Source organism: Equus asinus, chromosome 3 (assembly GCF_041296235.1).
Source record: "Equus asinus isolate D_3611 breed Donkey chromosome 3, EquAss-T2T_v2, whole genome shotgun sequence".
In the NCBI taxonomy this organism is placed as follows: Eukaryota; Metazoa; Chordata; class Mammalia; order Perissodactyla; family Equidae; genus Equus; species Equus asinus.
The window spans coordinates 8,930,233-8,942,548 of record NC_091792.1 but is presented as its reverse complement, the minus strand read 5'-3'; the positions used below and the strand labels follow the sequence as shown (position 1 = coordinate 8,942,548).

Sequence of the window (12,316 nt, the reverse complement as noted above, 5' to 3'; positions counted from 1 at the left end):
ACTTTGCAAAACAGATCAATCAAAATAGGATTCTTTATAGAAAGATTCACTTTGATATCGCTTTAAATAGAAAAGTCTCGGGGTACATTTAAAATATGATATGCTTTAAAACTATTGCCCACTTTGTTTTTTTACCGTAAAGTATTTCAAACATACAGAATAGTATAAAGATTAATATAACAAACATCTGTATACCCATCACCCGTATTTAAAAAGTGTTAAAATTTTGCCGTATTTTCTTCAGGTGTTTTGAAAATTTTAAATTCTCTAATTATGATTCAATTTATAAAAACTGAATTTTTATACAACTTTTCAGGCAAGTTAGAAAATTCAGGATATTATAGAAAATACAGCATATTGGTACATCTGATTCTACTTTCTTTTTAAAAATTTTTCAAATTAATGGGAACATATTGAAACTAAAACGTTTCACTTGGAGGAAAATCAGCCCCATGGCGATTACTTATTAAAGAAAGTTACAGCCAATGTAATAGCTAAAAAATTGTGACTCGATGTCTTAAAAATATTTCAAGTAATAAATTTCTTCAAAAAAGAATAGAAAAGTGAAAAATAATTTTACAGCAATATTCCAAAATCGAGCCAATATTTACCAAATCATTATAAGGTAAATTTATTTAGTGAACTAGAGTTATCTGCAGATGCATTTCTGTTATCGAAATCAAGTCAAGGGAAACTGATTATACCTTCAAAATAAAACCAATATAGTGATTATTTCAATTATTAACAATTCAGATACATAGCACAAAGCTATGAGCAAAACACACAGTGTCTCTGAAATGTTCCTAACTACACATTCTTTCCATTGAGTCCAAATGTTTTAATACTCACACAAATTTCCAGCCAGAAAGTAGAAACTGACCTAGGCGGTCCTAAATACCCTGCCGAAATTCAGAAATCCAAAGGTTCCATTTTTGTTGGGCTCTGCACCCCTAAATGCTCACCTAAGTGTGGCACCCATGTCTACGTCAGTTTCAACCTGGCATTTGTCATCTCTGTCAGGGACTGCTGAGCAGGGACAGAATACAGTCTACAACTGAGCTGCTGAATCACAACACGGACCCCTCAGAAGCCCCAAGTGAAAATCACGTGCCTGGGTGAAAATCACGTGCACAGACCACCAGGCTCTGCAGGAACGGGACCACCACACACGGTGTGGGAGTCAGCACCACGGTCACAGAGCACTGCAACTCAACTCCACAACAGAGAGGGCCTGACAACAAAAAGTGTGGCCAGAGAACTTCAGGTAAAGAATATCATCAACGACGAAAAACTACAGGAATAAAGGATTTCAGTTCACCTTAAAAATAACGAACATCTAATTTCATTTTACTCAAAAAACAATTACTGGGTGTCCTAAAAACTATGTACTGCTCTAAGTACTATATAAACAAACGATAAGTGGTGAATAACAATAAGTATGTATTGAAACAGACATAATAATTTGAACTAAAATAAAATAATAGATATTACTTATAATCAATTAACCACCAATATTCCTTGCAACCAAGTAGTCAACAATATGCACTATGCTCAATTGTTGATTGCTTCCCAAACCAGTTCATATACGTAAACATTTTATCAAAATACCCACTAATCATAGGGGAAAAAAATTCATATACATATTAAAATAGAAATCTAATTTTAGATGTGTGGCTCTAATACCAAGCATTACTTCATCCAAATAGAGAACATTCTAAGGAAAAAAGTAGGTATTTTTAAATATTACTATAGGAGTGTCAATTAAAAAAAAGTCTACGAATCAGTCCTTCCCCTATTACACAGGTTAATAACTGCTTTCCATAGTGTTGATTTTTAAGACCTCAAAACAAATGGAAGTGCCTTCTGAATCATCAAATATTTATATTTTGTTCAGTTGTAATATCACCTATGTTTCTCTTTTCAGATTCGTTTAAAATGAATCAACTTTGTTCTTATTAGATTATCTAAGAAACTAGAACTCACAATACCAAGAATCCTTTAAACAAGACATTAAAAATTTGATTTGAGGGCCGGCCCAGTGGCGCAGTGGTTAAGTTCGCATGTTCCACTTTGGTGGCCTGGAGTTCGTCGGTTCGGATCCCGGTGCGGACATGGCACGGCTTGGCACACCATGCTGTGCTGGGCATCCCACATATAAAGTGGAGAAAGACGAGCACCAATGTTAGCTCAAGGCCAGTGTTCCTCAGCAAAAAGAGGAGGATTGGCAGTAGTTGGCTCAGAGCTAATCTTCCTCAAAAAACAAAATTTGATTTGATTACCAGATGCTTCTAAAGGATGAGGGTTTTGCTAAGGACCCCTCCAGGCTGTGGAAGCCTGGCTGGTGCTGAGTAACGTGCCATCTCCCCAGGCTCTCCATGCAACTCATCCCTCTCTGTTCAATGGCTCTCTGCTCTCTTCAAAACTGTCAAATGCCCCTATTCCACTGGCTTCTTCCCCAAAGCCTATAAATGTGATCAAGTTTTCATCTTAAGTCTATCTTTTAATCATTCTCCCTAAACCCTGAGAGCAAGTAGTGCTGAGAGCAATACTCTCCACAGACCTCACCAACCACTGAATAAATCCAAGTTGTGCTTTTCATAAAAACAGCTAGCATTTATGGAACACAAACCAGTAACCTTCTGGGCACTGCGCGTGACAGACTTTGTCTCCTTTGATCCTCAGAGTAGCCCTAGGAGGCAGGCACTATGATCCTCATTTTGCAATGATGAAAGGGCACTAAACTCTGGGTTAAGGTCACAGAGCTAGTCAGGGCAGAACCAGGACAGTCTAACACCCCCCGTTTTACCCCTTGACCTCTCACTTCTTGAAATTCTTCCCTCCTTCAGCTACCAAAAGCTGCTCCCCCTAATTCTCCTCCCGCCTTTCCCTCTGTACCTTCCCATTCTTTACTGTGCCCTATTTCCCTACCCAACTCTTAAATTGTAGGATCTCCCCAGGCCTCTATTTCCCGCTTATTCTTTGTACCCGCACTGGAAGAGCTATCGACTTCCTCTTCTTTTTTCTTTTTTTTTTTTTTTCATCCATCCATCCGTTCATCTACCTATCTATCTAGCCCAGACCTCTCTGCAATGATCCCTCGGACGCTCATCTCCAGCTGGATTTTCTATAAGCACTTCAGAGTCTACATGTCCAAAACTGAATGCCATCATCTGTGCTCCTCAAACCTGCCCATCCTTTAAAGTCCCTATCCCACCCTCCCATACCACCCACCATCTAATCAGTCCCCTAATCCTAGAGATTCTACCACCTTAACATCTGTGTGGCCAAACCCTTTTCGTCATCTCACTGCTACCACTTTGGTACAAGGTCCTCAACTCTCTTCACAAGATTACCCCAATACCTTCTAAACTGCCATTCCTGTCTCCCATTCCTCAGATGCATCCTTCTAGATTGCTATGAGAACCGTCTTCCCATCATTTCACTCCTTTGTTTACAACAACCTGGAACAGAAAATGATCCACACTCCTTAGGATGGCAAACAGCACTCCAGGATCTTGCCCCTGCCTACAGTGACTCATCTTTTATGTCACCGTCTCCATGAAGGCTCTTTAGTCTTCCGTCCCTATGTAGAAGTGGCCACTCCAGATGCCTGTTCAGGGCCCTCTGTGCATATCTCCATGACAGCACTCACAGAACTTAGAGCACTCTATCGTACTTACGGAAACTAACTTGTTTTCTATCTATTTCACCCCTTTAAACCCAGAGCCCTTCCAGGGTCTTATGTATCTGCATATGCCCAGAGCACAAGAGCATAGAGCCCAAAACATGGTGTGCTTTTAATAAATACTTGTTGAATAAAAGAATAAATGTGTGTGACAGGCTTTAGATTAAGAAGATATGATTACCGCTGTTTCCAAGACTAAATTAAACTACTTTATTCAAACTAATTTGATTATGTACCTCTTCCATAGGTAGGTATGCAAAATAATATGGAAATGATACACCAAGGCTCAAGTCTGGTTATCAGGATTATCAAAACACACTTATTCCTGGCTTCCAGAGTAGGAAAACATTACCAACATTACATGTGGCTAGTGAGCTTCAATGGCAGAAAGTGGTATGTAAAATATCATAGTACACATATTCCTAAACAAAGACAATCTGGGCCTACCATAAAAAAAGTAAACTTTTTTTAAGGGCTGCTTCAATTTCTCAGAAAAGCACAGATTTTCCAGAAGACTAAACTGTCTAAAATTAAGACACCCTTCTAAAGGTCTCATATACAAAATTTTCTATTAAAAAAACACATTAAAACCATTTATATAGAAGTCACCCTTCTAGGAACCTCAACCATTCAGCTCACGATCCAGCCTAGAAATAAAGCATGAGGACAGGAAGTATCTGTGACAAAGTCCACAGGCTTTATAGTCAGGCAATAGTCCACATCATTTCACAGAAAAAAAGACAACAGATAATACAGCAGCAGGGCCCGCTCACAGCCTGACAGCAGAAAGTGATAGCTGATAACAGAAAGAGGACCCAGAAACACCATAAAAAGAAGAATAGTACTTCTGTCTCCATTCTAGTATTTCATCCAGGCAGGCTGAGACCATTTACCATAAACAACAACTCTATACACCTCAAGGAATAGCACTATTCAGTTCTTTATGAATTCACGTTCATAAAGACAACCCAACAAAAAAATGAACTTAGATCCAAGGGAGCAAAGAAGAGTGCAAGATTTAAAAATTGCTTATTTGTTTCAATAGCTAATTTTTTTTGTTTTAGTAATTAATAGAGTAAAAGGTCAGCTATTTAGAAAATATTCTCATGTAAATAAGCAACAATCCAGATGGAGTCAAATAAATGAGATATTATACATTGCAAAAACAAAAGTTCTTACCCTCCCGGTTTCCTTCGGAAATCTAGTGTGAGTTAAACAGCATTAAATCAGTATTATTTGATAAATATCTTTGAAAAGGAGTTTCAGAATTGAGAGTGTGATTATTTTCTTCGTCATCAATATTTAAATGGTAATTAAGCTGATGGTTATTCACAAGGTACCATGAAATGTTTTGTTATTTAAATTAAATGTGAACAAACTCTTTATACAAAGAAGAGGTTTTACAAAAAACAAATTCTGTTATAAATATCTCTACTACATCCATTGGTTTACTTATTCTAATATGTGTACCAGACGTTAATACAACAAGCATAAAGCTCTGGAAATTTCAGATTTAAAAAGAGTTCAAATCTTTACAGTAGTATTACCCAGAAAAAGTCAGAAGCATAGTTTCTACTCAGTTATGCCCAAGGTACTAATACACTATCAAGCTTTGACCAGACCCTCCTATAGCACTAAATCACACTACACTAGATGTTAACTTTACCCCGTGGGTGGTGGGCAAATCAAACAATATTAGAGTCTATCCCTCGGGAATTATCTAGAATAGTTGCCGAACAGAGACACATTCCTAAAACAAAACTTCAAACTACCAGGACATAGTTTCTATAGGAGAGAATTATGTCTGCTGTTTCCCTCTCTGAGACAGAAAAAAACACAGACTGATTTATGATTCAATTCAAATAACGCAAAGTTTTGGACTCTTCAATTAATTTAAAAATCTCCAAGGAACAAAGTGTGATTACTTCTACTACTAGCAAAATACCAATTAAAAAGCACTCTCTATCCTCCTTTCAATGGCAGTGTAGGGATGTGTAGAGATAAAGCACACCAATTCCAAGCGGAGACTTCTTCTGAACACGAAATTATCAGAAATAGAAAAAGCAGCACACTTGGCATCTAGCCAAACTGCCACACCTACATGTCATTAATCTTGTAAAACTCATTATACAAGGTGACAGCCTGAGGGGACTGAGGGTTTTTAGAGGGGTAGTGGTTTTTTTCATCTTTCCTGGGTGGAAACTAACTGAAATAAAATGCCATCTCTATTACTAACAATGGCTCATAATGGAGGAGACTCTCAGGTCATGCCTGATTAAGAATGCCACCCCCCCGCAACCCCCCTCGTGAATCGCCCTCTTCTCTTTAAGAAGGACTAGTTAACACAATCTAGCCTTCGAGTTAGTTTTCGAGTCTCAAAAGTTCTCCCACCTTCTCCCCACCCCCGCTCCCCCGGGGGCTGCTTTAAGGTGACGGAGGCCAGCGGTACAGGTACAGGTACCGGGGTGGTCCTGTCCCTAAGGAAGCGCTGCAGAGCAGCACGTTCACCGTACTCAACTTTATAAACCCTCAGTTAAACCAGTGAGTTTATACATACAGATTAGTCACCCCTCGCCACCTCTGACTGTCCTTTTGCCCGGCCGCACTGCATATACTCGCGCCCTTCGATGCGGTTTGCCTCCTACAGCCCCACACCAGGCATCCCAGGCCCCCTCGCCGCTCCTCCGGCCCGTGGAAGGCGCCCTACTTCCTGCAGCGCGTCCTTCTCTCACCTCCTCTCCAACCCCGCGGCCCGCACACGCTTCTCTCATACCAGGGCGCGCCGTGTGCTTCCCCCATTTGCGCGGGAACCCGCGCGCGACCCTGCCACCAGTGTCCCTTCCTGGGGGACACGCGGGCATGTGGGCTCCGGAGGGCGCTGAAAGGTCCCAGTATGTGTATCTGTACAGCCCCGAGACAATCCCCACCCCCAATGCACCCACCTCTAGTTGCCCCTCAGGGAGAGGACGAAGTAGAGGAGAGTTGGAGAGGTCCCGAAGCACCTCCCGGTCCCCCATCCCTGCCCAGCAGCGGGCTCTTGGGGCCTTGGGGCTCCGCGGTGCCCATGCCTCCAGGGTCAAGTGCAAGGTCCTCCGCCGGATCCGCGCCCGGTTATCCCCTTCCTCCTCGACCACGCACGAACGCAAGAGCACCCTCAAACGGGTGCCATATGGAAGAGAAAGGAGTGCCGGCGCGATCCCGTGCAGCCTGGAAAGACCACCTTTACACTCCCCCAACCCCCCGCCTTCTCCCTACCCTCCTCCCACCCTATTCCCTAACTCCCTCAGCCCAACCCCATCCGCACTTTCCGATCCCTACCCCCGCCCCTGGGTCGCAGCCATTCGCCCAGCACTCACCTCCGGGAGCAAACAACGCCCCTCTCCTCCTCCCAGCCCGCCCCCCTTCCACCAGCTGGAACGGCGTGGTCCCTCCGCTTACCTCGGCTTTCGGCTGCTGCGCGTGAGTTTGAGTGTGTCTCTGCCGCGTAATTGTATCCGGGGACAGAAGGGACCCGTGTTTGTGCGCTGGATCAGGTGTCGCCGCCTTCGGTGGTTCGCGGGCGTGAGGGAGGCTGCAGAGTTAGTGTGTTAGCTTAGAACGGACTTTCTTGACTCACAATTGATGGCAAAGCTTGAACCGTGCCCTCCCTCGGGTCCGCAGCGCGCCTGCTCCTCCGCCGCTCCCCGCGGGTGGCCAGGGCCCCCCCAGCCGCGCCCCGCCCCGCGCGTGGCGAGCCGAGCTGGAGCGCGCCCCTCTCGTCCCAAGCCTGGGTCAGCGGGGCACGCCGCGGGCGCCACGCGCTCAGCCTCGCATCACACGCCCGGGGCTGCGAGCGCCTCCCGCTCCCCGGCCCGGGGCATGGATGCGGACGCGCCTTCGTGCCACGCGCTCGCGGCCGGCCGAGGAGCCGCGTCCTGGGACGGGGAGGCTCAGCTGCGGAGCGGCGGGTGGGCTGGAACGCTTCCGAGCCCTCCCGTGGCGCTCGAGCTGGGAACCCTGGGAATGGCACGTGGCCCCGCCCCCTGTCCCCCCTGCAGGGCGTGCCCTGTGCCCTCATGCCACCACCAGTCTGGTCTCGGTGCCGCATTTTTTCATCACGCCAGCGCAGCGCCAGTCTGCGTGGTGGTAGCCTTCTCTCATCTTCCCAGCCTCCTAGCCTGCCTCACTCCTCCCGAACCCATTAAAAAGTTGAACTTGGGCGAAGAGGTGGAGGAGACAGGCGAAAGAAAGGGTGGGGGGCGCTTAGGGGATCAGGCACCTGCCTCGTGCGTGAAGCGTCAAGCGTTAGAAAACGCGAATTTGGGGATCCCAGAAAAAGTAATTGGGTTGCTGGGCTCAGTAACATCCCTCCTTGTGCTGAAAGGGCCATTTATGCTTTGTTTGGTTGAGCCTGTGGCGACTTTATCTGACTAATCTGTGTTTGCCAGCAGCAGATCTTTGCCAAGTTGGCGTTCTGGCCAGGAAGCAACTTTGTGCGTACCCAGGCTTGCTGGAGCAGCCTTCGTGTGGCACCTCAGACCTTAGAGGCCAAGCGCCTTTAAGAGTCTCATGGTAGATTGTATTGTTCCTGGGAACCAGGAAAATCCAATAGTGTTGTTCAGTTTTCCTCTGTGCCTGATTGGCATTGTATTCAGTAAATATATATACGACGCGAACGGAATTGTTTACGTTCCAACTTTCAGAAAGGCAAAAATCGTGTTGGTCTTACACTGCAGACGCTGAGATGCCGCCCCTGCACACAAACGTTAAACGTTTAAACACTGGAAGTCACAAAATGATAAGTCAGGCCATGCTTTCCTTGTTCCAAACTGAATTTTAGAAAGAGGTTGGGACTTTCTGCCCTTAGATAAGAAAATGAAAATTATTTTATTGTATATATCATTAATGATAAATAGGAAAAAACACTAATATGCACCATTGTTTCTATTTTTGATAAATGCAGGGTCTAAAGTCCATAAACTAAAGAATGTTCACCGATGGAGAAACTTTCAGATGCCAGTTTGAAAGAATGTGCTTTCCTTCTTTGCAGACTAGAAATTTGAATATTTCCCCAGCCTTTGAACTTGACCTGAGGAGATTACCATCCTCTATATTTCTTATTTAAATTGCATTAGAAAAACCTAAAAATAAACATTAAACATAACAGATAATATGACAAAAGAGAATTGCTTCAAACTATTCAAGCAATTGTAAGTTGTTTTAATAATGCATGTATAAATATTTGGTTAAGAAAAGATTAGAAATTAAGCAAAAATTATTTTATTTTATGAATCTTTCTAAAATTTGTGTCACATCCCTTTGCTTAATAAAATCATGTAAACTGACCATGTAAGATTTTTGTCAGACTTTTGGAAAAAAGATGCATTATGTGTGAATATGTCCATGTTTTTTATTTCTAGTCTGTCTCTATTGCCTTCCACATCTTAATATAATGCTTATTGAATTTTCACAGCAAAGAACATTCCATAACTTAAAACAAAGTAAGTCAATCATTGTATAACTAGTTCAATTACATTTTTGGAGCTTGAAATTATAAAAGAAATTGATGAGGTTCTCTCTTTTTTAAAAAATCTACTAGCACCTAGCACTCATTTTTCACTGAATGACTGGAGAAATGAAAGCATTTGCTACTTCTGTAAGGTAGAATGCACATTTTTCATGTTTAATCCGTCTTCCAAACTCCCATTCAGATTCACACAAAATCCTTCCTGTCATCTTTAGTTTATAGTATGTTGAATTGGACAGCATACGTGTAGTCAGGAAGTTCTAGCCAATATGAAGTATAATGTTAAAATCCCCTCATTTCCGTAGACCACGTGTATCGGTATACTTGGTCGTTAATTTTTTCAAAATGTTTGTTATTATTCTTCATCCAGCGATGTCCATATGATTTTATTGCAAAATAAACAATAACCCATGAGACATGCTAGCTTAGCCTGGTGATTATTAACTATGAACTCTGGAATCAGACTTCCTAAAATTGAACTTTAATCAGTTGTTAATGACACAGTTTTCTGCCAAGTGACCCTTAACATAAACCATGCAATGTAGAATACAGCAAAATGGAGTTAAGTTCAATCATGGGGAGAAATGTGGGTGGCTGTACCTTCCAAAGCCTCTTTGCTAACAGTCCCAAATATATGACTATCTTGCAATGGGGCACCGGGTGACTGAAAACATCACTGATGTCACAAACCAGGCCTTTGAGCTCTGCTAAATCCCCTTGAAATGTGATTGTCTATTTTGGAGCTCTGAGGAGCACAGAATCTGAATTTATACAAAGACTCAGGTCTAACTTGATGCTGCTGTCCATGATAATAGTAGTGATTATTATGGCTTCTACTTGAGGTTTCAAAGTGTATTCCAGCCACAATGCTAAATAGTTGGCAAGACTGATCTCATTTAATCCTTGAAAGATCCTGGAGGTAGGTACTACTCTTTTCCTTGTTGAAGGTTGAGTAGCAGAGGCTTTAGGGAGTAAAACTTACCCAAGGTCACAGCTGGAGAGTGGCAAAACTGGGAACTGAATTGAAGTCTGTCTGAGTCAACGATCATGCCCTGAAGGACTAGGGCTATTCAGACTGGGTCTCCTAATGCACTGTAAATCTCCATCAGAGAAAAAGTGGAAATACATAAATCCCCCTCGAAATTCAAGAAGCACGTAACGCACCCAGTCTACCTTGCTTGTGTCTCCTCTTTTACCCCAGAACAGCTGCTTCATAAGCAAGTCGCAGTACAAAAATGCTCCGTGATAAGAGGAGCTTAATTTTCTATGTATCCTTTTTTTTTTTTTTTTTTTGCTGGGGAAGAGTCACCCTGAGCTAACATCTGTTGCCAATATTCCTCTTTTTTTTCCCCTCCCCAAAGCCACAGTGCATAGTTGTATATTCTAGTTGTAAGACCTTCTAGTTCTTCTGTGTCAGCCGCCGCCACAGCATGGCTGCTGACAGACTAGTGGTGTGGTTCTGCAACGGGGAAACAACCTCAGGCCGCTGAAACAGAGCGTGCTGAACTTTAACCACTAGGCCATCAAGGCTGGCTCGCTATGTATCCAATTTAAAATTTTTTCTATTATTTTGTTTTAATTTCTGATTCCCGTGGACCCTGACTTGCTGTATTTATAAGAACACTAAACTTGAGAGCAAACAGAAAGAAGATCATGCACAAAGTCCGTAACATAAAGGGGCACAGCATCGCATCCTCACCTTCTCCTTTTGGCTCTTTTCTTTTTCCTTTCACTTCATCTCTTATTTTCTTCCAAACATCAGCTTCTTGCTTTCCAGTTTCAACTATACTTACCTGCCGTACTCATGTTTTTTTATATATGCAAATTAATTTGCTTCACGTTTAAGTTTTAATGTGTGAAAATAATTTTTTTCATTTTTTACTATAATTCTGTTTTATTATGCATTATAGACGGCATTAGAAAATGTTGATCAATGGATCAAGTTGTAACAGAGAAGAATGATAAAGGAATAAAGATTTCCAGAACTGTAGAAGTGATGGAGATGGCTAGATCACCTGACAACTTTTAGATTCTCATCAAAAGATATATATTTTTTAAATTATCATATAAAGAGCAAGCCAAAAAAATAGCTTACATGATAGTAGACATCATTAGCTTATTTATATGTCCTTATAAAGCAGAATTTATTTTCATGATTAGAAAATGTCATCAATGAAACTTTGCTCTCTAATCTAGTACCCAATAAGTGAAATCTTTTTAAATAATTTATAAAACTTCATGATGAACTCTGTTCAGAGCCAGTTGTAGAAAACTTATGGAAATAGCAAATCTGTCTTAGGGACTTTGGCCTTTCAGAACTGGAAAGCCTGCTCTACTGGATTCTTATATAGCCCTATATTGAGTCTCTGCCAGTGAGACCAGCCAGGCTTTTCAAGGAGAGTCAGGTGGTACTATATGACATCAAAGCTAAGGCTGTGTCCACAACAGCTTCCTGTCCTACCCATTTTGGAGGTGTTACTTACCACAGCCTCTCTGTGTTTGGCTTGTAATGCCGCCTGGGAATAAAGAGCTTCATAATATATTACAATTATGGCACCATAACTTGTTTGACCTAAATATATTGCAGGCTCCAAGCAATACCAACTAGTTCTAATAGTCCAGCACTGGGTGAATGAGGTCACGTTCACCATACTGGCTTTATACTTTTATAGATGCTTATCTTTGCCCATATCTTTTTGTTAATCACCCTTCCACAGCAGCTCTCAGATCCATTGAACATAACTCTAAAATATCAAAACTTCCTGACCTGAAATACATCCCCCAGGAACCAGGGTCTGTGTGCTTCCCCAAGTAAACATTAATTTATTTGTATAGTCAACTTGCATTTACTGGGAAGGATAAAGATGACCCCCAGAATCCACAATTCTTTTTTAGGATTATACTCTCTGCCTTTTAACATAAAGAACTAACTGTATTGTTTTCAAAGAAGAAATGAGGGGCCAGCCCGGTGACGCGGTAGTTAAGTACACACAGTCTGCTTTGGCAGCCCAGGATTTGCTGGTTCGGATCCTGGGTGCAGACATGGCACTGCTTGCCAAACCATGCTGTGGTAGGCATCCCACATATAAAGTAGAGAAAGATGCACACGGATGTTAGCTCAGGTC

At 42.3% G+C, this 12,316-nt stretch overlaps 1 protein-coding gene across 2 annotated transcripts in view; it reads right to left on the bottom strand.

Annotated features, from left to right (window-relative positions):
* UGT8 (UDP glycosyltransferase 8) overlaps nucleotides 1–7,402 on the bottom strand; it is a 79,181-nt gene extending 71,779 nt beyond the window's left edge. The window contains exon 1 of one of the 2 annotated variants that reach the window (XM_014859663.3): nucleotides 7,124–7,402. The gene's annotated coding sequence lies outside the window, so the exon portion shown is untranslated. Of the gene's footprint in view, nucleotides 1–6,627; nucleotides 6,936–7,123 lie in introns of those variants that run through there. The other variant, XM_044767309.2, reaches the window with a different exon arrangement.
* Between the last annotated feature and the right edge of the window lie 4,914 nt (nucleotides 7,403–12,316).